We start from the raw sequence: 12,439 nt of genomic DNA, 5'->3' as shown, positions 1-12,439 counted from the left end.
GAATGGACACTGACTATGCAGGCCAGATAAAAGCTCAAAGGTAAATATTGATGTGGGCTAGAGTTACAGGGAAATCTCTGTGAGGAAACATAGCTTGATGTTGGCTTGCAAGGATGAGTGGAGGCATAAAGGCTACAAGAGTAGGGCACAGAAAAAAAAAGCCTTTTAAGTGGAGAGCAGGGTATCAGCATTTTCAAATAAAACATGGACCAATATTAAAACCAGCATGACCACGAAATGCTGAGAAGGCTTAGCTAGGGAACAACAAAGGTAGCCAGATTGCTGATTCATTTTCGGGCAGATCTAGTTTGGACTTCACTCTGCTTCAGTTCTTATCAGTCTGGCTGGGTTAGCCCTGTGCTCAGGCAGGTGCATAAAAGCTCCTAAAGTAAACCCATATACAGTCATTAGGAAAATGAACCAGGTCCCCGGGGAAACACTGTGATATACAGTGTCTGAGCTTCTCCAATATCCTTATGTAATAAGGTGCCTTATAAATGTTATTAGCTGCAGGTTTTATGGCAAATTTTATGCTATTTTGATTATGATGCCGCTGGATGACAGCTAGTTTACGTTGCTTAAACATCCTCCGTATCTAATGTCGAAACGAAACTAATTAGCTATAACCATGAAAATGGCTATGTCATGTTAAAAGGAAACTATGTAGAGTAAATTTCTTTACCCCAGGATGAAGACTGTTATACAATGATTACCTTCAATTTTAAAACATTTACACAAGCTAAAAGTCACAGAAAGGAAATTAAAAAATAAGAATGTATAACTGTTGTTTTCTAAATACATTTTTATTTGTAGCAGGCATTCATGGCCCAAATTCTTCAATGGTTTATGGCCCAATGAGTCACTTTCTCTCGGTCGCCAATTCCATGTGGTTATGTGTTTATTAATGTTTCCTGATGGATCATCAGTCCATATTTCTTTAGAACATCCTCGACAACATATTCAGAACATTATTTAAGACTCATTATTCACTGAAATAAAACATGCAAAAGCACAAGTTGGGTAGTGGGGATATTTTATTAGTATGTGCTATATTCTAAGTCCCTCATCAACATAAAACACTGTAAAGAGTCTATAAATCTAATTAAGGGCATTAGAATAAGAAAAAATCACTGAGTATTTAGTAAGGATAGGCAAGCCTTATGCAGAAGCAAATTTTTCATTGCAGTCATAAATGGCAATTGGAAAACCTTCATTACTTTTTAACACTTGAATACAGAATTGGCGGAGATGGTGTTTATCATTAAACAAGCATAAGGAACAGAAGCAGGTAAAGGCTACTACTTCTTTTGTTGTAGTGACTAAATTTTTATCTAGGGAAAGGTAACTTCACAAGATCAGAGGAACTAATTAAAAACCTTTTCTTATATTATTTAAAAAGGCCCTTCTTCAGAAAATACTTTTCCCTTTGTTCATTGACAAGGAAATTGACCATGTGGGCCTCCAATGAGCTGGGGATGGAAGTGGGTGTGTGGGTGGGGTGGGAAAATGAGAATTACTCTGGTTGTGAGAAATGCAGTAAAGTGGTTAAGGGCCCAGACTCTCCACACACACTCTATCACACCACCAATTTGCTTTATTTAATATATATATATATATGTGTGTGTGTGTGTATATACTATATATATATACACACACACAGAAACAGAGTCTCACTATGTTCACCAGGCTGGAACTCATACTTCTATGCTCAAACAGTCCTCCCATTTTAGCCTTTGGAGTAGCTGGGACTTTAAGGCATGCACCACCATACCAACTCACAAGTTTACCTTTTTAAAAATCAGAGGTGGCAAACTCGTGGGCTATGGCCTGGATATGGCCCACAGACATAGTTTACCTTTAACAACATGTTAATATTTTAAGCCAACATTTGAAAATTAGGAGATTTTACATAAAATGTCCATTTTCTGCCTTTTTGTGAAAATCTGGCAACACTGAGCGTGCATTCCGGTATGGCAATGGACAGCTGCCCCCTAGAGATGGGTCTGTGCTCTCCAGCCAGCTGCCATCTCTGCCTCTCTCTAGTCATCCCCAATCTGGCTTTGTACATGGTTTTATGAGCTCCCTGGCCCTGAAGGGGCCATTGCTTCAGGAAATAAGAGACTCTTTGACCTACATTTGATAGCTGAGAAGGAACACTCACATAAATCTTCCCTGAACAGAGAATATTGTTTACTAGTGACCCTGTGACTCTCCATATAGGGGGAAGTAGTTGGAAATTTCTTTCCAAAGAGAAAATAATATGAACAGTGGAAGTCCATTCTGCCATTGAGGTCATCAGGCCTTATTGGATTCTTTGTCAGTAACAAAACCAAGTACCTAAACTTTAGAAAACTAATGAGTAAATGCAATCATCAAACAGATATCTATTGAGCCTAAGTCCCTGGGCCACAATGACCTTTTCACAGGGTGATTAAAATGGAAGTTACCTAATTAGTTTAATTTTAATTTTAGGGCTGCTTGCCCTTAAAATGTCCTGCCTCACACAACTTTCTGTGGTCTGGCCTTCCACAGAGAGTGATGTATCCCTTGAGATAATTATTCCTCATGCTGAAAATGAACTCCATTCCAAGAGCAAGGGAGTTTATCTGATGCTGTCCAGTGGATCTCTTTTGAATAGAGAAAGAGTGAGTTCAGGGAGCCTCAGGCAGAAAAAAAGTGGAAATTAATGAGGAGGAAAAAGAAGCATTGAGAGGAAACTATGTGGTATCCACTATGGTGAGCCAAATTTGCTCCCTCTATCCACCTAGTTCTGTATGGCCTTGAGCATTTTAGTTAGTATCAGACACCACCATATCCCCGCCCACTGGGGATTGTGTTTAGGTTGTTCTAGGGCTTACCAGAGAGTAACTGGGCTTATAGAAGTCATTTATGTTTCCTTTATTTCTGCAGCCCAAATGAAGCAGAGGAATCCTATACACCTTTGCATTCAGTTTTGTCACTGCCAGCCATTGACACAAGTGTCTTGTAGAGAACACGTGTGTTAAAAACAAACAAACACCAAACCATATCTCAATACTAGGTCTTCTTGATTCTGTTTATTTATTGGAGCATCCTGATTGTCCTTTGACCAAAAAAAAAAAAAAAAAAATTCAAGTAAGAAAAATCATTGAATGCCATTTTTTAACAATATCCAGATAAGCAGGGGATAAGAAATTAAGTGAATCAACTTACTGCTTTATCTAAATTAGCACATGGCTACCTAATATGATTATTTTTCTCTCAAATTGAGCAGTTCAATCATCTTGGAATTATATATACATAGCTTGATGCTCTTTCATTCATTTCTTCTAAGAAAGATGCCATAATAAGCAATTCAGTAAGTTCAAAAATGACTAAAGCAAAGCCTCAGCCCTCAAGGAACTTACCCTGCTGTGCTGAGATAAAATCCACGTGCAAATTGCTGTAACATTCAGCAAAATATATCAAGAGCCATGTGGTTGGTTCAAATATAAAACTAATATTTTTAAGGGAGGGCAGAGCCTACCACAATGCCTGGCACATAGTAAACCATCAGTAAATGTGTGTTGAACAAGTGAATGAATGACTGACATAAAACTATTTCCAACTGGTTTAATCAAGTAATGCCTTGCAAACTGGCTAAAGTCTGTGCTGTCTATGGAGGCTAAAATTTTCATAGATGAAGATAGAGTAGATAAGAAGACATTCGAGAGGCAATGACGTGGGAGAATGTGGGAAATATTTGAGGAGAATGAGTACGTAAATTTGGCCAATTAAGAAAATTAAAAATATTTAATCGAATAGTAGAACTCTGAGTGGTGAGGTAACTTAGAGACAATTTGTGGATATAAAGGTTGCATTATTTAAAACAAAGACAAGCTTGAGAACACTGACAAGATCAAGCTTTGTATCAGACCTGTATTAAATGATTCGGACAACAGCATACCAGGCATCTAAATATGTTTTTCTCCCTGCATTTCTCCTTTTCATGACATCACACTGTCAAAACTCAAAAAAAAGAACAGTGCATGTATATCAATAAATCAACCAGAAAAGATATACGGCTAGAATATACTTTCTATACCCTTTATTTTCCCCCACTGCATTGTTATCTGTTTTATTTTAAAAATTGGTCAATTTAATTTTTTTTAAGTGTTTTATGGCTGCATAGTGTTTAATCACACTTAAGTTTAATAGCAATGAGAGAAATATATTACAGAGCCATGGATATTCATAGAAATGAGTAATTAGGAAAGCATTCATTTGGGAAGTCTCTAAAGTGAAGCTGTCCTTGAACAAAAAACAAAACAAAGAAAAAGCGAATTTTAGAGTGAGTTGGAAACTATCTATTTTTTTAAATTTATTTATTTATTATTATTATACTTTAAGTTTTAGGGTACATGTGCACAAAATTGTTGTAACTTACTTCTTCAATGCCCATGCTATCTTCAATGTAGGTAATCAAACTGGGCAATGATTGCGAGGTAGCCACAATAAATTGAGTATGTAAAATATTCAGTTTTTGACTAATTATTTTATTGTCAAGTAGACATTTACACAAAATGATTATTGATTGTTTAAACAGCAATTTCCCAAAATGTCTTTTAAATCTTTTTTTCCCCCGACTTGGTGATTTTACTGTTCTATTAAAAGTAATTAAAAATAAACCTTCAAAACATTAACCACTTGTCTTACTTTTGAAACAAAGTGAAAAACCTACTTATAGAGGAACAAGTGTAGAGGTAGACATGCAAGACAGGTAATTTGGAATTTTACATGCCTTTTTTTATCATCTTTTGTTAACATTCCCAATTATAATAGAAAAATTTAAGAATGCATTCACAAATACCCAGAAGTTAGCTTGGTAAGCTATTCTCAAACTCTCTTGTGAGAAGTCCCTTTAGTTGTGATGATTGGCACCACTCTGTTGTTTTATGGAGATGGGCTGTCTGTCCCTGGTTGCAGTCTTGTCAGTGAAATGTTTAATAGTTTTCTCTTGCTAGAACAGGGCCCCAGTGAGAAATGAGACTCTTCTGCCACTTTTGGAAATAAGGAAACAGACTTATCTAGAGTTCTGACCAACAGCCTCATATTTCAGCAAAACAAACAAAACATCTTATGTATAACTTGTACAATCTTATGAATGAACCAATTACAAGTCTACTACTTACTTTTGGCAAAAGAATAAGAACCTTATAAAAACATGTGCCCCTGACATTCCTCCAGTGTCAGAATATACTGCTGCAGTCTGCACTACTATTTTTTCTTTCTTTATACATTTATTTATTTTTTTAATTTTTATTATTTTTTATCCCATTTAACAATACTTTCTCACATGAGATGGGTGCACTTTCCAACAAGGGATTTAATGAACAGAATGCAGAAATGTATATACTTGTCTTTCTTTTCATTGCCTTAAATAGTCTCCTTTATATTTAATTATTTGAAGTGAAAGTTCTGCTTTAAATAAGTATTAGAATTAACCCAATGAGAAACACAGTTTCTCCAAAAGGAGAACAAGAATCCCGATTGCAATATATCCATTAAAATGTCCCCACAAACTGTTCCAATCTAAATTATCTCAGGCTGCTGTGTCTTTCCAGCCTTATTGATTTGAAAAATAACAAACAAGTATAAATGACATTTACAGCTCTTAATTGGTGTCATTAGCGGTTCTTATTATTCTGCAGGACAAGCACTAACCCTTTATTGAGAATTCAGTGATGCAGGTCTGCTTGGGACTCATCAGCCTTAAAGACAAGTAATAAAACAGCTGAGTGACTGACTTAGAGCCCTATTCATCAACAAAGGCCACAGGCAGCTGGGCCCTATTTTCCCTTGATTTGTTTTATGCAGTTATTTAGACCTTGGAACTCCAAAAGGAAAAAGGCACAGCAATGGAAGAAACTTGAACTGATTTCTCATGCCCTCTGGTCTCAGTGATCTTAGGGGCAAATTTTAGGGTTATATTTGAGTCTCCAGTCTTTGTTTGCTCCTTAATGGTTTCAACTAAACACAACAGACAAAGGGTGGGTAAAGATGGGAACTTCCTTGCTCTTCCTGATTTGAAGTCGTCTTTGACATCCACTAGGTTCCACTGAGGAGTAAATGGCTTACAAAGAAGTTTTGCCTTTTAACAGGGCTCAAGGTCTCACCTTGGGCTTTCCAGGTTCAGCCACTCACTGACTATGGGAAGGTGTTTGGAGACACATGGCTTTCCTGGTTCCTTGAAGTCAGAACTGGCTTTCAGCTTGGCCATTAGCTGATTCCTATTAAAAGAGACTCAACTTCCTTAGGCTCCTTATGATTCTCAGCCTGGTGAAGGGACAGGAGACACCTATATGGGTTTTTCAGAGCAGGTCATCTCCTCAGGCTTTGAGAGTTCACTGACCTCCCTGTGCAATGATCTATGGCTCCCACACTCTTTTTCTTGTTATTGCCTTTTGATTTAATTTGGGCTTGCCATTTGTTCAGTTATTGATGTTCTACTTGGATAGCTGTGATGAATATATGTTTTGTTTTGTTTTTATCTTTGATATTAACTGCAAGGTGATTGCTTCTTGATATCCAGGTAGCAGTTCCTTGTTATGTTAAAACACACACACACACACACACACACACACACAGAGAAGGGTAACAGAAAATATTCATCTTTCAATCTTGTAACCCTGTCTCCATGGCATTGACTGAATAATTGAATGTAAATAGTTGTGCATAAAAACCTAACAGTCTGTGAATCTGATTCTTTATAAATGAGTTGCACAATCCATATGTGAGCATTTATCTTTTTTAATTTCATTATTTATTTGCTGTGGAAATCTCAACCGAGAAACAGTATCTGGTTTTCATCCACAGCCTGCTTTTTACCTAGTTGCATAAGCTGGACTGTATGAAGCAGAAACTAGGTCGAGTAGCACACGCTGAGGAAGTGGCTCCATTAAAACCTGGCCCCTGCTCCTCCATGTTCCTCCTCAATGCCCCTCCTTACCATTAGACTCCTGTAATATGATTACTCAGCCCTGCTCTCAAACTTTATTGTGGTAGCTCGCAATCTGCGCAAAATGACACATTTAAATTAATAATCCAGGAAGTTAAGAAAAAAAATACTACATTATCTATCCAGTTTATATTATATGAGACTGAGAGAGAAATGTATATATTGAGAAATCAAGGACAATTTGATTAGCAGGTTCAACGTGTCATTCAAATATTGAGAAAAATATATATGTTTCTGATGAGTAATTTATATTCATTTCCTTACAAAGATGACAATCTGATGTAAATTTCTGCCCAGCAGTGAGGTGTTTACATTCCATAAGGAAAGGGTGGATGTCTTTTTTTCATTTTCATTTTCCTGCCAAAACCAAGCTTAGAGTTATATGTGTTGCATGCTGGAGCCAATGTTATGACTTGTCTATGTAAAACAGGGTATAGGTGACAAATGCAAGCTGTTGTGGGCTTCCTACTGTGAATCTGTGAGCACCCGAGATTCTGCACTCCTATTCTGGCACTTAAGCTACATAAAGCAGCACTCCTCAATTAGGAGGGCATGGTGACCAAGTGTGGGTCTTTTCTGCTTTCATGTGCAAAGATCAATATGGGTCAGAAGACAATCTTAGTAATAAAAATTTCCAGTCTCCAAATACGGTCCTTCTGGTCTTTCCTCCACTGATGCCAGCGGGGTAGGATGGGTCTTACTTACTCCTGCATAGCGCTGTACAGCAGCCAGCTGTTGACAGTCATCTCCAGAGAGCCAGTAAGCAGGACTGGTTGTAAGCCATCCAAACAGGCACAGCAAAATGAGCAAAAGGTGAGTTTCTGCATCAGAATGTAACTCTTTGTTCTTAGTCCTCAATGATATTTTTCATACATTTGCTGTTCAGTTGACTACCCTTCTTTTCGTTGTTTAATTTACTATCGTTAATTTTTATGTATTTCTTAAGACCAGCTCCATAATATTTATGTATTTATGTAGATGAAAGCAGACACATGTAAGGTGATATGAAGGGAGAAGTGTCTTGGTTGCCCCAATATACTGCCAGCAATTCTGCACTTTCTGAAATTTATACCTACCCGGAACTTATTAGTCCTTCTTAAGGATTATTTTTACTAGCAATTACTACCACTATAACTTCTATTTGCTGAGCATTTGCAGTGGCCAGGTGCTGTGCAAATGACTTACATACATAATTTCATATGACCTTCACTGAAACTCAGAGGTGAGTGTTGCAACCCTTAATTAAGAGATGAGAAAACTGAAGACTCACAAAGATTACGTGCTTTGCCCATTGTCATGCCATCGGTGAGTAACAGAGGCCAGATTTTAAAGCCCATGCTCAAATTCAAAGCCCATGTTTTGTTGTTGTTGTTGTTTTTATCATGTTTCTATTGGGCTGCAGCTAATTAGAAACATGTGAATGTTTCAGTACAGAGACAAGGTGGTGGCACTCCACAGATTCTCACAGGGAGCCTAACCCAAAATGGCTTGGGCAACTAACTTAGTTTTACTGGTCTCAAGTGTTAATGTTTGGAGGAACACTGCATGCCTATCAGCTCAGGGCTGAAGTGCATCCTCTCAAATGGAGGTAGTGGTAAACTGGTGGTAAGCATTTATGTTTAATCACATGCTGTAAACTCTGAAACTTGGAGGAGATGCAGACAGTGAAAATCAGCCTCCAGCTTCATCATGTTGTTGAGAGGGCAACTAACTCTAGAGGGACACTTCTTACATCAACACATAAAAAAAGTGATTAGATATGAAGGTGGGAGGAAGCCAGAAGTTGATGTTGGAAGCAGGACTATGGAGGGTTTGGGGAAGTGGTTCTGAATTCTAGATATCCAATAGGGTTACCTGAAGAGTATTTTTTTTTAAATTCCGATGACAGAGCACCATCCTAATTCAATAGAATCAGACTTTCTGGTGGAATTGGGCATGGTTATCTACACTTCTGATGCAGAGAGGTCTGAGGACTACTGATCCGGTGAACAGCTCTTTCAAGACAGGAAGATCAAGGTCTTTGGGAGGCAGAGGACTGTAGATAAGTTTTACTGTTAGAACCTTCTCTTGATTTCTCATCATATCCCAAAACATAAGTGAGTACACATACACACATATGCATGCACACGCTTACATCCTCCGTGATGCCTTCTTTCTCCTGTTTCCCCTTTTTATCGTCAAAAATTATACTAGAATATTTTCAAATAAATTCATTCATTCTAATCGTAAATGGCAGATGATTTGATACCTTTCCAGAAATATAAATTTGTAGGAGAGATGACGTCCATATGCTGAAATTCCAGACATCCAAAAATGTAGGATTTTAAAAACTATTTCTTAGAAAGCACAAATCACATTGCATTAACATTCATATATGGGTAACCTATGCAAATTAATTAACTACAAAAAGGATTTACTTAGAAGAGAAGATGATGAGTTAAGTTTAAGATATTTCAAGTTTGAGGTTTCCATGGGAGATTGAAATGGAGATTGTGGGGTTGATCAGTCTTAAGAAAGAACTCAGGATTGATGAATGTAGCATTTCAAACTATGGGTTTCTAATCTGATGAATTAATGGCAAAATATCTGTTCTACCTGATCCAACTTTTGGAAAATAAATACAGGTTTCTCAGTGACTGCCCTTTACGTGGTAGCTTCTTATTTTTGTATCATCTTGCAGTGAAACTGTGTAATCAACCACACTAACATACTCCATACTTGAACACCAAGCATTATATACAGTAAAGATGTAAACATCATCTGGTACCAAAGGATATTCATATATCTAGATCTACATGGCATTTCCACATTCTTGGTTACTAGCTTTTGCAATGGGAGGATTCCAATTAAGGTTTCTCCCTCATATTTCATTACAATGGGTGTGAAGCTTTTCTGCCAGGTTCTTCAGGTCTTCAGACATTCACAAACCTACTTAGTTGTGATGAGAACTAGTTTAGAAGCCCTTAAGCGCCAAAGTGAAGATTTCCTCTGATGGTAAAGTATACTTTAAATGGCTCAATAGAGGATGTCAACTCAGCAACATTTATTTCAGTGAGCCAATGTTACTTTGAGAATGGTACTAAACAGATCTTGATATTTTGGATTGCTATGAAAAGCCATAGTTGAGCAAGTGAAGGCTGTGAGTATTTATTGCTTAATGCAAACATGCAAGGGAAGCAGACAACAGATTTCTCCCAACTCGTGCAGCCAAAAAATGCGTGAAACCTGTTATCAACAGACCATCGAAGGGAAAGGTGGGTATTTATGATAGTTAGACACTATGACATTTGAGCCTTATTATTCTACAGGTAGTACCCTCTTTTAAATGCTATGTCTTCAGAACAAACACATGTGAAGAGTGAAAGAAAGACAACCAGGAGAAGCAATATTTTAATATTTGATTCTTTTTTTGTTTATAGAAGTCCTAACCTCAAAGGAAAGATGTCATTTACCCCAGTGTCATTTCAATTAATGATTTAGAAGAAAGTACAGACAACTGGGATTTGTGAAAACCTGGGTTTTAGACCTGGCTTCCTCATGGACTGACTTGGTGACCTTGCACTATTTACTTAATATTTCAAGACTTCAGTTTTCTCGTTATAAAATGAGGGAATCAGACTAAATGATCTCTAATATTCCTTTCAGCATTAACATTCTGCAAATTTATTCTATGAAGATAGGAAACCTCAAATGAGCATTTGGTTTAAAGTGTGACTGGTTTTACAATCAGATTTATTGTCTATGACCTATTCAGAATCCAGTATCTACCTGAGGGATTCTCAACTCTGGCTTCAGATGCCACAGTATTTTGAACTTTAGCACTGAGAGACTTAAGCATGTTTCTATCCTGACTTTTTCTTTAATAAATTAGGGAACCGGCATCAGTGAAAGGATATGGCTGGTTAAGGCTACATAAGTAGTAGCCTGAGCTGGACATAGAACTGGAATATTTTAATTGAAAATCAGCACTCCATATGAAATATATCTTTATTTAAAATGTATATGTGTATGTATGTGTGTATATATATTATATATATATCAGGTTATATTTTATATATATATATATCAGAATATATATATATATATATATAACCTGAAACCTAATTCTTGTATTCACCTGCATTTTAAGGAAAAGTGTCAAAGTTAAGTGAAATGATGGTTGAAAGTTGGAAGTGTCACAATGGCCAGGTCTAGTAGTCTTATACCTCCAAAGTTGCATAGACAAAATCTACAATTGATAAATTAGGGACTGATCCAATTATTTCTTGTTGTTGTTAAAGTTCACATGAATTAATCATAGCTTTTCCCTCTATCAGTTTTATAAGTCTTCTCAAGTAAAATCCGTGAAGGTAGGGCTACTGTTTCTCTCTTTTATTATTTGCTCTGCACCTGAATTAAGGCCAGACAGCCAAGGATTAAGGATAGAGATCAGTTCTGGCACAAATCACCCTTGCAAACTTGAGCAAATCACTTCCTGTCTCAATACTTTCTCCAGATAAGTAAAACAAGGGAATTGGAATATAATGTCCACTTTAGCTCTGAAATTTCAAGATTCCAGCAAATGGATGATATAGATGGATAGATTAGATAGATAGATAGATAGATAGATAGATAGATAGATAGATAGATAGATAGATAGAGATAGGTGGCTATTTTTAAAAATTAAACTAGATATTACCAAAAAGTAAAAAAAAAAAAAAAATGAAGAATTCAGGTTCTCAGTTTATGAGATTTTTTCCTCCATTTTTCTTCCCTGATATGCAGTAGGAACTGGTTAAATTAGAAAACTTCAAGTTATAAATATTTAAACTGCTTTTTTACAACATGAAGCTTAGATGCAAAGGCGTTAAGCACTTTAAGAAATAGATTGAAAAGAAATGTCATTATCTTGATTTTCTGAATTGATTTGCTTAATAACAATACTTAGCATTTATATAGTGTTCTGTATTTTCAAATCGCTTTATAATCATTAATCAGTTAATTCATGCAACCTCTCTGCGAGGTCAAGATTATTATCCCAATTTTACAGACAAAGAAGTTGAGATGTGGAGAAATTAAGTGACTTGCCCAAGGTCATTGAGGAAATGAGTGACAAGCTCTGGTTTAAAACTATGAGACTGAGTCTACACTGGCTGAATGAATTGTAGAATTGGCATGACTAACTGAATAAGTGAAGAAGAAACAACCATATTCTCCAAAATAGATAGAAACTTGATTTAAAGATGGTCACTTACTAACCCTGAATTTTCTAAATGCTTTGTTTCCTGGTGGTTATCTTACATTTCATATATAGAAATAAACTATAAATCTACTTGTAAAAAAATCTAATTTGTGATGTGTTGTTCTCATTAATTATGACACTCTACCCGAAGCTTGCTGACTTATTTGTGCTCTGCAAAGCTTTTTCTTTAATATTTATTTGAGAAATCTTCAAAACATCCTGTGATGTGTTGCATTTAATAT

The sequence above is a fragment of the Pongo pygmaeus genome, chromosome 17 (genome assembly GCF_028885625.2).
Source record: "Pongo pygmaeus isolate AG05252 chromosome 17, NHGRI_mPonPyg2-v2.0_pri, whole genome shotgun sequence".
Classification (NCBI taxonomy): Eukaryota; Metazoa; Chordata; class Mammalia; order Primates; family Hominidae; genus Pongo; species Pongo pygmaeus.
The sequence above is the reverse complement of the archived record's forward strand: the minus strand, read 5'-3'. Positions refer to the sequence as shown.